Source organism: Apodemus sylvaticus, chromosome 16 (assembly GCF_947179515.1).
Source record: "Apodemus sylvaticus chromosome 16, mApoSyl1.1, whole genome shotgun sequence".
Taxonomy (NCBI): Eukaryota; Metazoa; Chordata; class Mammalia; order Rodentia; family Muridae; genus Apodemus; species Apodemus sylvaticus.
This window is the reverse complement of record NC_067487.1, coordinates 40455530-40473204: the sequence shown is the minus strand read 5'-3', so window position 1 is coordinate 40473204 and position 17675 is coordinate 40455530. Positions and strand designations below refer to the sequence as shown.

Here is a 17675-nt window from a genome sequence, read left to right as displayed (position 1 = left end):
TACACGACGGATTACAACCGCATATGCGGTTTCTTTACCGTGATTTTGTCCTTGATTGTAACGTCGTTTTCGGATCAGGAGCAGAATCGGACAGGCAAGCGAATCCACTCCTGCCATCACAGTAACGCATGGCTGTGATGTGATCGTTAAGTTTTCTGTTGGTTTCTTCAGTCTTCACGCGCCCCCTGTCTCTGAACGATGAAACATCAATTCTGCGATTGCTTGTCATTCCGGATGGCCAGCAGTCGAGCGATTGCTTGCCATTCGTGCAGAGTGCGTGCAGTTGACCTTCGGTAAAACTCCGTGTTAAGTCGTTTAGATCTTTCATCTTTCAGGACACAGGGCGTGTCAAAACGGTCAACTGCATGGTATCCTTGCCAATGGGAAGCATTCACTCGACGGCTCGCAATCCGAGAATTGCAAGCAATTGAAATTGATGCTTTTTCCTTTGTCCCGGATCTAGACTCGGAAGGGTAGGCTTCGAGTGTTCGTTCGTTTTCTTTCCTTTGCCGCCTAACTGGCAGACGAACATTTTCTGCTGTGGTAATTTCCGGACTCTCCCGACTCCGCCCTCTTCGAAGACTATAAATACCCGGCTCTTGCAAGAGCCCTGACCAAGTTGGTAATCTACTTCTCCAGTCTCCGATGGCCAGTCGCTGGCACTCATTGGAGGGACTCCCGCCTCAGGTCGCGGTGTCGAGTCTGCCGACGCCAAGGTCGGGCGCTCCGGAACAGGGCTCAGAGCTCACAGGATACAGAAGACTCTGCTGCCCGCACTGGCGCACGCGCTGCTGTCCTCCAAAGGTAAGAGCCGCTCGAGGGATGGAGTTGACTTTCTGGTCGGTGCAAGGGAAGCAGGCCTGGGAGTCAGTCCCGCCAAAGTAAGAGGCCCAATCTCCTCAGCTCGGCAGCTTCTCAGAAGACAGCGGTCCCAGGTCTCTTCCCTTCTATCCGGTATTCGTCGTGTCCCCTTCAGACGACGGTGGTGACTACCAGGAACAACCGCTTCCCGTTTGGAACGATGACTTCGAGGGAATCTACCTCAGGACCGACTCTTGCTGGATCCAGAGCCCCTGGGATTCCAGCGTTCCTGACTCCATCACCCCCTTCCTGGAGGAGGAACAACAGGAGAAAACAGCCACTCTGGAACCCGGGAGGATGCTGCAGAAGAAGCATTCGCCTCGCTCGACACCAAGACCGGTGGCGGGTGTCCCTCCAATGAGTGCCAACCAGTGTCCTTCGGAGGCTGGAGATGTAGACTAAGGACTCGGTCAGGGCGCATTCTTCACAGCTGGCTAGCAGCAGGGGCCTTAGAGATCAGCAGGCGCCTTTCTGGCCTTTAGTGCAAGGTTTATGTCAAAGTGGATCTGTCCCCACAAAACTCTTCATTCCCTGCAGCTGGTTAGCTTCAGAGTACACCTCTGCTTCCACAATAAAGAAACAGCGATATGTACTTGATGCTCCGTGTCTTTTTTTAGGCCTTTAGTAAACGATTTTAAGGGAAATGTTTTGGGTGGTGCTGCTGCGTTTTCCAAGGAAATGACTGCAGCATGGATAGCCGGTTTCTAGGAGTCATGGAGAGGCCATGCAGGGGCAACCCTGACACAACTTGCATTGGTAAAGAGGTTTGTCTTTTGGCTTTCAGGAATCGCGGAGGACTAGGCGTGGTCCAGCGCGATGAAACCAAACCATAGCAGTTACACCAGGGATGATGAGATTGCTAGGTTTTCTGTTCCTATCTTAGGTCTCAGGCTTCGTGGGTTTCTAAAGGATGAAAGATCAATTCCGCGATTGCTTGCCATTCGCGGATATCGTTCAGTTGACCATCGGTAAAGTTACGTTTTAAGTCTGTTAGATGTCCAACGTGCAAAGTTCCGTTCAGTGGTCAGAGGACTATGAACGAAACTCGACTGAGATTACAAAGACCTTAAGCGGGTTTTTTTTTTTTTTCTGTCGTTTTGTTTCTGATTGTTTTTCGACCAGTATCCCACTCTGCCCAGCAAGTTCAGGTGGGATCTGGGAGAACCCACTTTGTTCTCACATCGAGTATGCAGGTGATTCCATAGAACACCAGGGTTTCACTTTCCTTCCCTGGAGTCTTGTCCCCCTGGTGTTTCTAAAGGAAGGAAAAAAAAAATATCAATGGTCGGATTCCTTTTGGAATTTGCTCCCTAGGCCACCAGTAGAGTTCTGGTCTCAGCCTGTTATGTGTCTGTGAGAGGATATTGAGGAAGGCTATGGAGTGAGCTGTGCTCATGGGAGTTTTGGAAAGAGAAAAGAGTAGAAACGTGTTCTTACTAAAGGACAATCTCAAAAGTGCACAAACCGGCATAAAAGTTACCAGATATTGGCTATACTGTCCAGGTCCATCATGAAACAATACAGCATTAAAAAAAACAAAACAAAACAAAACAAAACAAAACAAAACAAAACAAAAAACCCGGAGAAATAAAAATCTACCATAGAACTTTGCAAATGATACTGTTAAAAAAAAATTGGCCTGGTCTTGGTGGCATATGCCTTTAATCCCAGTACTTGGGAGGCAGAGGCAGGCAGATCTACAGATCTTCCAGGCCAGCCTGGTCTACAGAATAAGCTCCAGGACAGCCAGGGCTACACAGAAGAAACCTGTCTCAAAAAAAAAAAAAAAAAAAAAAAAAAAAAAAAAAAACCCAAAAAACAAAAAACCCAAAACAAAACAAAACAAAAACCAAACCAAAACAAGACAAACCCCAAAAAACCACCAAAAAACAACAAAAAAACCTGTAGTTTACTTAAAAACTGACAACATGTCAAAAAAAATGTTTGTTAAAGAAATGCTTTTCACGGAAAAGGAAATTTCCTGACACAGGAAAGAACACAGCTGCACCTGATTCTTGGTGCAGCTGCCAATTTGTGTCTTCCAGGGGTTGTGGGTCTGAGGCCTCAAGTGAGTTGCCAGACTGAAAACCTGCCCTTGCCTTAGGTGCAGGCCATGCACACATCCCACCTCTCCTTCAAAGTCGGAGCCAGTTTGTCCTCTGACTGCTCTTCCATGCATATTTTCATCTACACAGATTTTAATAAGTATATCCTCCTTAATGTTTTTAAACTTTCTATTGATTCTTTGTGAATTGTTCATTTACAGCCCAATCCTGCTCACCTTCCTATTCCTCCTTATCCTCCCTCTGCCCTTGAAACACTGCAACACACACACACACACACACACACACACACACACTTAAAACAAACAAATGCATGAAAACATCTCTCTGTGACAGTTGAGGTGTGTCATTGTGTGTCACACAATATACTCTTTTGCCCAAACAGCTCTAACTGAAAATGTGAATTGCAATGTGTCTGGTTTGAGGGCTGTAGCTTCTCCTACTGTAGCACTACAGGATCCTCTCAGGGACTCTCCTCAGAACACTGTAACTCTTTCCTATGTGTCTTTACAGTGTTAACTATAAGCCTGGCATGACCCTGTTGCATTTCTCTATGCACATTTAGAGGTTTTAATGTTATGACTCAAATAATACTGCTCTGGTTTCTATGGATTTACCTAGTTTGATATGGTGCTGTTGTTGGTTGGAGTTTGGTTTTACCTCTCTGGGTGTTCTGCCTCCTAGCATGGCTGAGTGACATGTGCACGACCAGTGTTCTTGGAATCCAGAACAAACCCCAGAGATACCCAAACAATGACCTCACTTGTGGCCCTGTTTCTAAAAGCTGAGTGACACAACCAATGAAAGTAGGATTTCCACTGGTGAAAGGCTGAATGAAGTGGGTGTGGGGATCAGATGTGCAAGAATGACTGTTCTTCACAGAAGAATGAAGTTGTATGGTCTGCAGAAAGATGCTTCTGTCTGGAGATGTGACTGTCACATGGATGACCAAGGCTCCAGAGGACAGAGATCCACTGACTCTCACCTGTGGGCCCAAGGCTGGCTAGATACATGAAATCAGGTTTTCCTGTCACCACATGAGAGAAGCTGAGTGAGATGTGTGGAGAAAAGTTGGCTAAAGAACTCAAGGAGGGTTGAGAGGTAGGAGGGGAAAGAGCCAGAAAGAGAACAGAGTTGCATGAAATTAACCAGTTAGAGTCCATGATGGCAGAGAGAAGAAATGGCTGAGATTACTCACATCTTGTCCCCAGCACAAGGCTGAACAGTAGGAGAGAGAGAGAGAGAGAGACAGAGAGAGAGAGAGAGAGACAGAGACAGAATGAGATACAGACAGAGGAACCCTTGGAGCCACTTACTCCCCAAAAGAACACATCTTCTTATCTTTGGAAAAGAGTTCTACAAACTAGGAACCAAACATTCAAATATGAGGACCACCTTCCTTTAAACTACCACAGAATGAATGAATGAATGAATGAATGAATGAATGAATGAAAATTGGATGGATGAATAAATGAACAAATTCATTAATAAACATAGAAAACCTTCTATGCTGATACTCCATCAATTGAAGTCAGGGTGCATGTATTGGGAGGTACAGTAGATACACCACCCATCTGGGTGTTCAGATCTTTCCTGCAGTTCTCTGAAGACTGAAACACAAGCAAGTTCTCAGGTTATCTCCAGTTCCATGCCTAGAAAAAAGCAGAGTCACTGTCAAGCAATTTAGGTGATTTTACTTTTAAGTTCTAATACATGTTTATTTGTTTGCCCCCTGGTCTGTGGTAAGAAAGGTTGATTTTGGTTGAGATACTTTCAGTGGGATGCAGTTCCCCACAGCAGGGTAGGCACAGCAGTAGGAGGAAGAGGCCAGTAATTCTCTGTGAGGGACCAGTTAAGAAATGCAAGAAGTGGGCCCAGGCTTTCAAACCTCTAAGGCAGTTTGAATCTCAGAGGACAGACTCCAGCATCACAGACAGCATGACACAGAAGCATGATTGTCACACTGCTCAAAGTTCTTTCTTCTGTTATGTGACAGGGAGCAGAGCATTGACTTTGCAGCCCAGAGATGCTTATGTGAGAGGAATTCACAGGAGGCTCATGGCCTGACCACTGAACTTACCTTCCTTCCTCCTGAGCCAGGGGTTCTCTTCAAGTTCCCCTTTCTGAATGGCCTGCTGCAGCTCTGCTCTCTGCCTCCTTCTTTCCTCACAGCTTCTTTGATCTCTGCTTCAAGGGAGGACATTGTCCTGGGAATTCAAACTCCATGTGAGATCATCAATGTCCTTAGCATCTGTTCTTGCACAGGAGTTCTGCAGTCTCCCCTGCTGACCCTCCCACACCTCTCTACTCCTGAGTGATCTCAGAGCTCCTTCCTCCCTGAGTTATCATACTCAGGAACACTGTAGATCTTAGACATCCCAATGCTACAGGAAATTATTATCCAGCTTTGATTTTCTTTAAGACACATCTTCTCCTGCACACTTCATGTGGGAGTCAGGAGACTTAGGAATGTCCTCTGAATTAATCAACACATTCAAAAATATATGGAGTACTATTCAGCAATTAAAAACAATGAATTCATGAATTTTTTAGGCAGATGGATGAAATGGAAAATACCATCCTAAGCAAGGTATGGCAATCACAAAAGAATACACATGGAATGCAGTCATTGATAAGTGGATATTAATTAGCCCTGAAGATCTGAATACTGAAGATAAAATTAGCATATAAAATGATTCCCATGAAGAAGGAATAAGAGGGCCCTAATCCTAGAAAGGCTTGATCCAGCACAGTAGGGGAATACAGGACAGAGAAAAGGGAGGGGGAAAGATAGGAGAATGGATGGAGAGAAGAGGACTTCTGAGACATATGGGGGTGGGGGACGACTGGGAAAGGGAAAGGCTTCAAGAATGTAAACCAAGAATATAGAAAATAAATAAAAAAATTTAAAAAAAGATATACTTCATGAACAATTAAACATTAATGTAAAAAAAACAATAAAATGTGATCCTAGGTAGTGTTGAATTTGTTAAAAGTTATAAATATTATTTTCAGACTCATGAAAGAAGTTTCACAAAACCTAGAAATATTATAAGTATGACATAAAGCAGTAAACCACCTCTCAAGAGAAGCAATGTACAGAAATGTGAGGTATTTGGATATTTACTTTAAAGTTGCCTTTCTTAATAAAAACTTGTATCGAGGCAGCAAATGGTGAATTTACATGAGCAGGAACTGCTTTAATACAGGGTAGAACTAGTTGTTGTTTTGTTTCATAAATGAGCAAGTCTTCATTCAAAACCTCACTTTTTACTGAAAGGATCAGGTTTTCACTTAAACTTTAGATGATTTTTTTGACATGAAAGATTGAATCTATATTAAGCAGATTTGAATTTTATTCAAATGATGAATATTTTTGTACAAGTTGAACATATATTTAAGAATTACCTTAAAGGTAACTCCAGAAATAAATCACTGACAACCATGTTAATGAAGCCAGCTAAAAATTGGAAGTCTTTTACTAGAACTCAAATCCTTCATTGATTCTGAATCTAAATTTGTTTAACAACATATATGTTGAATGGACTCTGAACATGTTTTGTGTTTCCACTTACAGCTTTCCACACTTTTAGTGAAATAGAACTAGCTTAACCATAATGCAATGTTTGCTAAACTTTGCATAGTAGAAGGAGGCAAAACCATCCAAGATGTCAGAAGTTATCATTACAAAACATATGAATTCGGTTTGTTACCGAGCTTCAGGATCGCATTTAGAAGAAAACTCTCATTTATACTTGAAATTTTTACTGAGGTATGGCTCTGTCTCAAAGAGGAACAAATGTAAAAATACAAACAAAAGTTTAACTCTGTGACAAAGAAATTTCTAAAGTTTAAAAGTTAAACCAACACTTACCTAGGACCAGAGTTCAGTGTCTACACTGGGAGACATTTAGTTTCTACTGCTGTGGTTCAGGCTCCAGGATCAGAAACCTTGGCAGAGACTGGAATGATTCTGCTGGGGTTGAACCCCACTCTCTTTTGCAGCCCCCATCAGTTCTGAAGCTCCCAGCTCCATCCCTTTTTCCAAACTGCTCCAAGTGGCCTGCTGGCTATTGAGCCTCCAGGCTTGGGCAAGCAGGGTGGTCCTCCATAGTGTGTCCTGAGAGGTGCTCAGGCAGGCAAACAGGAGGTTGTGGCTGCCTAGATGGCTGTTGGGTTCCCAGTCCCCTTTGTGTATCTCCCCCCTAGGGAAGGCTTCAATCTGGAATTGTCAGTCATCCAAGGTGGAGGAGATCAAAGGCTCCTTTGCTGAAGATAAGCAGGTTTTCTGGTGCCAGGGTGATCCAGGCTGAACACAGTAGGAGGGCTGCTTCACAGACTGTCTGAATTTGCTGTGAGTTGTCAGCATAACTCTGGTCTGAGCTGGCTGTGGAGGAACTCCAAGTCCTCCAAAATCTAGGTCCAGCCCTGACTGCCTAGAGGCTGGCATTGGGAAAGTTGGGGGAGGAGGGTCAAGGTCTCCCCAGTGCTCTGGGGCCAGCTCCCTTCCTTCCTCAGAGCCCAGCAGCAGTGGCTGAGCCTCCTAGATGCTCCTACAGCTGTTCAGGTCTGGTCCCCTTAGGTTTCTTCTTCTAGGCTGCTGACAGGGTCATTGCTTCCTCTCCACCTACATTTGCTTTCAGTTTCTAGCAATGATTCAGCTTAATCTGTTTTCCCTAAGGGAAATCCCCTAGGGGGATTTCCAGAGTATTGGATAACAGAACATGAGAAATTCCATTGTTATATTTTAGGAGAATTTTTCAGTGTCATCTCTGAATAATTACTTCTGGGAAGCCTCCTCTGAGAACACGAATTTAATTTCACGTTATGAGCAAAATGAGACTTAATACAAAACAGACACAGTAATGTTTAAAAAAAAGAGCAGTCATTAACACTCTGAAATATGTTCAAAACCTTTTATGATTTTGTGAGATATCTCCCCAAATAGAATTTTATAAGTTTTCACAAAGACAAGGGTATCTAGTTTGTTTTGTATTTTTTAAATTTAAATTGTTTTTATTAGATATTTTATTCATTTACATTTCAAATGTTATCCCCTTTCCCAGTTAATGAGGGTGCTCCCCCACCCATGTCCCCATCCAGTCTAATAGTAGATGGGATGGATCCCCAGGAGGGGCAGTCTCTGCATGGCTTTTCCTTCCTTCTCTGCTCCACACTTGGTCTCCGTATATGTCTTCTACATAATTTGCTCACCTGTCTAAGATACACATCCACAGTTTGGTCTTCCTTCCTTGCAGGTTTCATATAGTCTGTGATTTGAATATTGGGTATTCCAAACTTTGGGCTAATATCCACTTATCAGTGAGTACATACTGTGTGTGTTCTTCTGTGACTGAGTTACCTCACTAAGGATGATATTTTCTAGTGTCTTCCATATGTCTAAGAATTTCATGACGTCATTGTGTCTAATAGCTGAGTATTATTGCATTGTGTACATATACCACATTTTCTGTATCCATTCCTCTGTTGAGGTACATTTGGATTCTTTCCAGCTTCTGACTATTATAAACATATGCTATGAGCATAGTGGAACATGTATCCTTATTATATGTTGGAGCATCTACTGGGTATATTCCCAGGAGTGGTATATCTGGGTCCTCAGGTAATATCAGAACCACCAGACTGATTTCCAAAGGGGTTGTACCAGCTTGCAATGGAGGACTGTTCCCCTTTCTTTGCATCCTAACAAGCAACTGCTATCACCTGAGTTTTTGATCTTAGACATTCTGACTCCTGTGAGGTGGAATTTCAGGGTTGTTTTGATTTGCATTTCCCTGATGTCTAAGGATGTCGAACATTTCTTTAGGTAATTCTCAGCCATTCGATTTTCCTCAGTTGAGAATTCTGTTTAGATCCCCAGAATTCTGTTCTGTTCCCCATTTTTAATAGGGTTATTTGGTTCTCTGGAGTCTAATTTCTTGGCTTCTTTGTTTATATTGGATATTTGCCCTCTATTGGAGGTTAGATTGGTAAACACCTTTCCCCAATCTGTGGGTTGCCATTTGTCCTATTGACCATGTCTTTTCCCTTCCAGAAGCTTTGCAACTTTATGAAGTCCCATTTGTTTATTCTTGATCTTAGAGCATAAGCCATTGGTGTTCTGTTCAGGAACTTCCCCCTGTGCCCATGTGTTTGAGACCTTTCCCCATTTTCTCTTCTAGAAGTTTCAGGGTATCTGGTTTGATATGAAGGTCCTTGATCTACTTGGACTTGAGCTTTGTACAGGGAGATAATAATGGATCAATTTGCATTCTTCTATGTTGAGCAACAGTTGAACCAGCACCTTTTGTTGAAAATGCTGTCTTTTTTTCCACTGGATAGTTTTTGCTCCTTTGTCAAAGATCAAGTGACCATAGGTATGTAGGTTCATTTCTGGGTCTTCAATTCTAATTCCATTGATCTACCTGCCTGTCACAGTACCAATACCATACAGTTGTTATCACAATTGATCTGTAGTACAGCTGGAGGTCAGAGATGTTGATCCGTATCCCCAAAAGTTCTTTTATTGTTGAGAATAGATTTCATTATCCTGGGTTTATTGTTATTCCAGATGAATTTGCAAATTGCCCTTTCCAACTCTATGAAGAATTGAGTTGGAATTTTGATGGGGATTGCTTTGAATCTGTAGATTCCTTTGGGCAAGATTTTTACTATATTAATTTTGTGAATCCATGAGTATGGGGTCTTTCCATCTTCTGAGATCTTCTTTGATTTCTTTCTTCAGAGACTTGAAGTTATTGTCATACAGATTCACTTACTTAGTTATTGTCACACCAAGGTAGTTTATATTATTTGTGACTATTGTGAAGTGTATTCTTTCTGTAACTTCCTTCTCAGCCTGTTTATCCTTTCAGTAGATGAAAGCCACTGATTTGATTGAGTTAATTTTATATCCAGCCTCTTTGCTGAAGTTATTTATCTGGTTCAGGAGTTCTCTGATGGATTTTTTTGGTGTCACTTAAGTATACTATTGTTGTGTGAGGTGCAATGTGTGCTTTGAGCTTTAGCAAACTTTCTTTTATGAATGTGGCTGCCCTTGCATTTGGAGCATAGATGTTCAGAATTGAGAATTCTTTTTGGTAGACTTTTTCTTCAATGACTATGAAGTGCTCTTCCTTATCTTTTTTGATAACGGTTAGTTGAATGTCAATTTTTTTCCATATTAGAATGACTATTCCAGAATGTTTCTTGGGACAATTTGCTTGGAAATTTGTTTTCTAGTCCTCTCCTTGAGATCGTGTCTGTGTTTGACATTGAGGTGGGTTTATTGTATGTAGCAAAATGCTGGATCCTGTTTCTGTATCCAGTCTATTAGTCTACGTCTTTTTGGGCAGGGGGATTGTGTTTATTGACATTAAGAGATATTAAGAAATAGTGATTGTTACTTTCTGTTATTTTTGTTGTTAAATGTGGAATTATGTTTGTGTGGTGGGTATCTTCTTTTATGTTTGTTGAGAGAAGATTACTTTCTTCTAGGGTTTAGTTTCCCTCTTTGTGTTTCAGTTTTCTATCTATTACCCTTTGTAGGGCTGGGTTTGTGGAAAGATATTGTGTAAATTTGGTATTGTCATGGAATATCTTCATTTTTCCAACTTTGTTAATTGAGAGTTTTGCTGGGTATAATACTTGGGCTGGCATTTGTGTTCCCGTAGGGACTGTATGACATCTGCCCAGGATCTTCTGGCACTCAGTCTCTGACGTCTGGTATAGTTCTGATAAGTCTGCCCTTATATCTTCCTTGACCCCTTTCTCTTGCTGCCTTTAATATTCTTTCTTGTTTTGTGCATTTGGTGTTCTGACTGTTATGTGAAGGGAAGAATTTCTTTTCTGTTCCAATTTATTTGGAGTTCTGTAGGCTTCTTTAATATTTATGGGCATCTCTTTCTTTAGGTTAGGGAAATTTTCTTCTATAATTTTGTTGAAAATGTTTACTGACCCTTTATGTTGGGAATCTTCACTCTCTTCTACACCTATTATGGTCAGGTTTGGTCTTCTCATTGTGTCCTAGATTTCCTGGATGTTTTGGATTAGGACCTTTTTGCATTTTGCATTTTCTTTGACAATGAAGATTGCAATTGCTCCAAAGAACTATCTCTACACAGGCCCACATCCCCCATTACCTATGAATATTTCTTTCCCCTACCTCTGGCTGTTGCTGAGCTAAAAGGGAGGTTGAAGCATTAAAGAACAATACTTAAAGCAGGTTTTCAAATATCTAAGCCTACATTTCTCCTTCTTTACTACTCATGCAGTGAAGCCAACAGGCCTCCTCTTCCTGCTGTGGGGCCTACCCCGCTATCATGGACTGTCTCCAACTGCAACTCACACAAAATAAACCTTTCTTGCATTTATAGGTGGGGGAGGAAGCAGGAGAAAACCCACCCTTTTCAGAACTTGAAAGCAAAATGACCAATGGTGCTTGACATTGATTCTGATTCTTTCAGCATGGTGTGAGTTACAGCAATAATCCTGATCTGGCTGGTGCTTCTGTCTTTGGAGAGTTGCAGAAAACACCCAAGCACCCCAGATGTGATGATTTGCACACTGAACCCACCAAGCCATGCACCCTGATTGCTCCTGATAGAGTCTCCCCACAGGATGCTTTCTCATTCACTCATCAATTCATGGGCACATGCATTCATTTACTAACTCATTTCAGGATTATTGTGTGTTGGAGGACCTTTGTTTGCACAACGTTAATTTCATGCAATTAAGTAATTTGCTATGAGACTACTCCATCCTCCATCATCCAGTGCCAAGTCACTTCTCAAGTCTTTCTCCTCCCATTATGCCACCTAGTTCTCCAAGTCTCTCCAGCTGTCTTCCTACCTCAAGAACATGTAGTATTTCATGTTTCTATCAGATGCAGGAGCAACACCTGGGGGACATGCAGGGTCTGATACTCTGAGACTGACTTCTTTCTCTCTCATTGCAAGCATCTTCCTACCAAACACATTCTTCATTGTGAAGAAATGACTCAGCCATTAAGCACATCAGAGCTCATCTTAAGAGCAGTAGCAATGCTGAATTCTGGGGCCTGGAGAAATGGCTCAGCAGTTAAACAGATCAGAGTTCATCTGAAGATCCCTAGCCGGTTTTCCCAAGGACCCAAGTTCAATTCCTAGCACACACATGTCAGCTCACAACTTTTGTAACTGTAATTCATGGGCATATAACACCTGCACATAGATATACATACAGTTAGGTAGAATACCAATAAACATGAAAATGAGAAATAATAAAGAGAAAGTGTTTATTTAAAGGGATAAAAAAACATCTGAGTTATTTGTGTATTGTAGATCCTAACCTTCTTCCAGAAGAAAACCTATCAAGGCATTTCTTCTGTTCTGTGGGTTTTTGGGCTCTTCTTTTGCTGGACCAAAGGATGACAGTTTCATGACATCCCAGCTTCCATTGGTATCACTGTGTTATAGGACCAGGAGTGCAGAGTAATCCAATCAGCATGTTGCCTGTCTTCTGACCCAGGAGCAAGAAACCAGCTCCTTAATTTGCAGAGGAGGGCTCTGGGAAGGTCTGAAGAGGTTACAAAGAGAAGCCCTGTCTTGAGGAGGGGGGCTGTATTTGGAAAACAAACGAAAGTGTTCTTTTGGCATGAATTTGTTTATGGAAACTCAGGTCTGACCCAACTATCCAAGTATATCTGGTCTTCAGCATGCTAAGTGCCAATTCTACTTCTATGACTCCACGATTCCAGGAAACAGGTGTGGTGAGGCTTCCTGTGTTGTTAAGTAGAGAGAGACAGTTTGATTATCCCATGTCATTTGTGATTTCACACGATTTAGAATATTTAACAATATCTCCATACTCTGTCTGAGAGGCCTTAACTGGCCGGACACTTGCTGTCTTATAAATCTTATAAGCCCTGGGTAGCAAGGCTCAGACCATGGCTGAAGGTTTTCCCAGGTGGGGACACAAAGAGTCTGAGCCTCTGTAGCTCTCCCTGCTCTGTCGCCCTGAGTGACAGGTAACTGGGCTCCATAGCCAAACACAGTCCTCAGCAGGAGGAGGTAATGCTAAGGCCTGTGTTTCTCCATCCTCTGAAGTTTCTCTGTTTCAGTGTGTCTGTATTACAATGTTTAGGACAACTGTACTTGCTTAGATGCTTGGTGTGCTAGAGCAAGACCTGCTGCAGCCAGCTGGCTCTGCATTTGGAAAGAAACCAGCCAGCTACAACAGCCAATCCTGGTTTGCCAACCCTCCAACTGTCCCCCCCCCCCCAAAAAAACCCGAGACATTGCAGGGTGGGGAACTTCTTAAATTGCATCATTGCTAAAATCCAAAAGGGAACCTTGGCACAGAAGAAGAAATTAAAGCTCTGTCAGCAGCCAAGCAAAAGAAACTTAATGCAGGTCAGGGCTGAGCAGATGGAGAAGATCCTAGAAAATTCAGCCAATGCAGGGTGAGGTCTGGTGGATTACTGGGGATGGTACTGGTCTGGCTGAGGTGCACTTTGGGACTAGGTACCCACAGAATAAGCTTGCACTGGTCCCAAAGGACCTGGATTTCTAGGGAACTAAAGTTCCTCTGCAGCATATCTACCATGGTCAGGGATTGGCTGAAAACACACAGCCAAGTCCAGACTCCACCAAGCTGAAAGCAAGCTTCTAGCTGTGCTTGCCCAGGTCAAGCTGGCACCTGCAAACTGCTTGCAGTCAGCAATGTAAAAATGCACCCGCTAGGCTAAGAAAATTTGCAGAATCTTGCAGGCCCAGCCAAAGAGGAACTGGTGGCTATCTTAGGACAGAAATCTGTTCCACCCAAAACCAGCTGCACAAGCTCTGAGACCCTGGGAGTTCCCAACATTTAACCTCCACCCCAGATAGGTGTCCATTCCAGATTGAAGCCATCCTTATCTGGGGATGGGTGGTGGGTGGGTGGATGGGGATCCAGAAGGGGGTGGCAGTAAGATCAACAGCAATCCATGAAGCAAAATCCTGGTATTGTCTGCCTGAGTCAGGAGTCCAGGAGACTGGACAATCACACTCCAGGGTGCATCTGGACCTGGAGGCACGTGGTACCCTCACCTCCGCACAAGCCAAGTTTTGGAGGACAGTCCCTGATGTCCTAGTCTGGCAAGTCAACACCCAGCAGGGCACTTGCACTAGTTAAGAAAAAGGGGCTGACAGAGAAGTGGTGGCACATGCCTGTAATCCCAGCACTCTGGAGGTAAAGGCAGGCAGTTTACTGAGTTCAGGGCCAGCCTGGTGTACATAGTGATTTCCAGGACAGCCAGAGCTATACAGAGAATCCCTGTCTCAAAAAAACCTAACAAAAAAAACAAAATAACAATCAAACAAAGAAAGAAACAAAAAGCAGCTGTATTTTCCCCACAGGATCTTCACAGTAGCCTGAGTGTGTGCAGCAGACTCAATCCCATCTCTACCAATACCCAGTTCTGATTCAGGATCAGGAACCTCAGGAGAAACTAAGTAATTCTCCAGGTGTAGACACTGAAACATGGTCATTGGTTAGTGTTGCAAGACTCATCCCCCAGGTTAAGTTTAAAACTTTAAGAATGTCTTTGTTACATAGTTAACCTTTTGCTTGTTTCCAGGTGTGTGTTCCTCTTGGAGACAGTCCCATGCCTTAGTACACATTTTAGGTAAAATTTCCAGTTTTTCTCTAAATAGTATTTTGAAGCTCCATTAGGAGAGAAAATACTTATGTTTTGTAATGGTCGACAATGATTAAAGGCAGAGTCTGTAAGAAGAGGGCAGTGTGTCATACAGAGGAGGAACATTTTTTCAAAGGGTTGACTCTCCACGAACAATATTGACTTTTAAGAGCACCAAGTATTTGTTTATAAAACTGGGTTTAGTTAGAGGATTGAGACTGAATTAGAAAGAATTTGTTTTTATTATTAATTAATTTATTTATTTATTCATTTATTTATTTTTGAGATAGTTTCTCTCTCTATACCCCTGGCTGTCCTGGAATTAGTTATGTAACCAGGCTGCCCTTGCACTAAAGAGATTCTCCTGCTGCCCGCTGCGAGCTTGGATTAAAAGTGTACAGCACTGGCTGGAGAGATGGCTGCTCTTCCAAAGCTCCTGAGTTCAATTCCCAGCAGGCAAATGGTGGCTCATAACCATCTGTAAAGATATCTGATGCCCTCTTCTGGTATGTCTAGAAACAACTACAGTGTACTCAAATAAATGAAATAAATGTTTTTTTTTTAAAAAAGTGTAAAGCACCAAGCCTGGCTCAAAAAGTTTGTTTTATTAAATTATGTTATTTTGGAAATTATAATATAATTACCTTATTTCCATGCCTTTCTTTTTCCTTCCATCCCCTTCCAAGTGCCTCTTTTTCTGTATGTGTAGCACATATGTGTTGTATTGCATGTTTGTGTGTGTATAACCTACAGTAGGTGTGTTTGTGTGTGTTCCTAATATACAAATACACCCTGATTATTCTGTACAATGTCACTTGTGTATATTATTTCAAGGCTGAGCACTTGGCTTTGGATAATCATTTTGGGAGCTCTTCCCTGGAGAAAACTGTTTCTCTTGGTCTCTGATTCCTTGGGGTGTTGTTGTTGTTGTTTGATGTTGATGCTGTTTAAGTTAGTTATTTGTTAGTCTGTCTAAGGCTGAGGGCTCCCGGGCTCCCCACTTCCAGGTCTGCACGTCTATTGCTGGTCTCCTTCTTCAGTTTCCATGTTGGTAGCCACATCGCTTAGACTGCAGTGGTGCAACAAAACTTGAATTTTTATTTGGAAGAACTGCTTTAATATAGGGTTAAAGCCTTTTGTTGTATCTTTTAAATGATTGTCCTCATTCAAAACTCACATTTATCAGATACATTGGGTTTTTATTGAAAGCTTGGATTTTTTTGTTACATGAAGGATTGACTCTATATTAAATAGATTAATATTTTATTCAAATATTTTTGTACAAGTTTAATATTCATTTAAGGATGGACTTCATAGGGGCTGGTGAGACAGTTCAGTGGTTAAGAGCAGAGGTTGCTCTTCCAGAGGTCATGGGTTCAATCCCCAGCAACCACATGGAGGCTCACAACCATCTATAAGGGGATAAGACGCCCTCTCTAGGTAGGTGAATGTATATGCAGCAGAATAATCACACATTAAATAAATAAAGGTAAAACAAAAAAGGATGGATTTAATAATGACCCCAGAAATTAATTATTGATAACCATGTTAATGAAGCCAAATAAAAGCTTTAAGTCCTTTTTATTAATGGTCAGATAAATAACAGTCTTATTTCTCTGACAAGTCAAAGAAAACCAAGCTCAGAGGCACAAAAATTTAAATGCAGAACCACCTATTTACCTAAATGTTAGATCATGGTCAGGGAAACCTTGAAATGCTAATAAACATAAGTTCATCAGTTAATTTTAAACCTATATGTTTCTTGTTAATTTAGGTCACTTTAATTATTTTGGTGACTATATCTGGACCATGCTAAAGGCCAAGGAAATCTCCAGTGTGTGGACATTTGAAGGTGGGGTAGAGGGCTGAAAACTGTCTAGGCAAACATTGAATCAGAATAGGACACCGAGACTTTAGATATTTCAGACTACATTAAAGGGATTGACTTTTTATGAGCATGACTGATTGGTTGACTGGTTCTTTTTATTTTTTGGTTTTTATTTATTTTTTATTTATTTATTTATTTATTTTTGGTAATTCAAGACAAGCTTTCTCTTTATAACTCTGGTTGTCCTGGAACTCACTCTGTAGACCAGTCTGGTCTCTAACTCAGAAATCTGCCTGCTACTGCCTCCCAATTCTGGGATTAAAGACATGTGCCACCACTGGCTGGCCTGATGGATTTTTTTGTTTTGTTTTACAGAATTATTATTTATTTACAGAAGACACTTTTAGCTTTAACTTAACTTTAACTCAAGGCTTTTAACTTGAAAGGCTAATTTTATGAAACATTAGCCTTTCTGAGATGGAATAACTTCTCACTTAGATCATGAAGACAAAGGAAGTGCAAGCTGAATTTATGCTGTGTAGTTTCATGTTGTTTCCCTCAGATAACCCATTTAACTTTACATATTAGCACATTAAAGTTCATGAACACCAGTTTTGTCAAACCTTGGTATTCTCCATTTTACAAATCAGCATAGTTTTGTGAAACATGTTTCATGCACCTCAAATACTATTTACAAATTTTCATAAAGTCAAAACCGCCTAGGATGTGTTTATTGTCTAATTTAATTCATCATGTTAATTTTTAATTTTTCAACTTGTTGATTTATTCAGAGGTCATTCCAAAATCTCCTGACTCCCACATGAAGTGTGCAGGAGAAGATGTTTCTTAAAGAAAATCAAAGCTGGGTAGTTTCCTGTAGCATTGGGATGTCTAAGATCTACAGTGTTCCTGAGTGTGATAACTCAGGGAGGAAGGAGCTCTGAGCTCACTCAGGAGTAGAGAGGTGTGGGAGGGTCAGCAGGGGAGACTGCAGACCACCTGTGCAAGAACAGATGCTAAGGACATTGATGATCTCACATGGAGTTTGAATTCCCAGGACAATGTCCTCCATTCAAGCAGAGATCAAAGAAGCTGTGAGGAAAGAAGGAGGCTGAGAGCAGAGCTGCAGCAGGCCATTCAGAAAGGGGATCTTGAAGAGAACCCCTGGCTCAGGAGGAAGGAAGGTAGGTTCAGTGGTCAGCCCATGAGCCTCCTGTGAATTCCTCTCCCATAAGCATCTCTGGGCTGCAAAGTCAATGGTCTGCTT

The 17675-nt window shown here is 41.9% G+C and overlaps 1 long non-coding RNA gene and 1 pseudogene across 1 annotated transcript; both read right to left on the bottom strand.

Moving 5' to 3' along the window:
- The window catches only part of LOC127667031 (uncharacterized), a 175711-nt pseudogene that overhangs the window by 103450 nt on the left and 54586 nt on the right, over positions 1-17675 (bottom strand).
- On the bottom strand, positions 1455-7520 carry LOC127667041 (uncharacterized). The gene is made up of 4 exons (XR_007973777.1): positions 6799-7520; positions 5005-5131; positions 4427-4576; positions 1455-2116 (listed from the first exon to the last, which is right to left on the bottom strand). It is a non-coding gene; the product is annotated as an uncharacterized LOC127667041 (long non-coding RNA).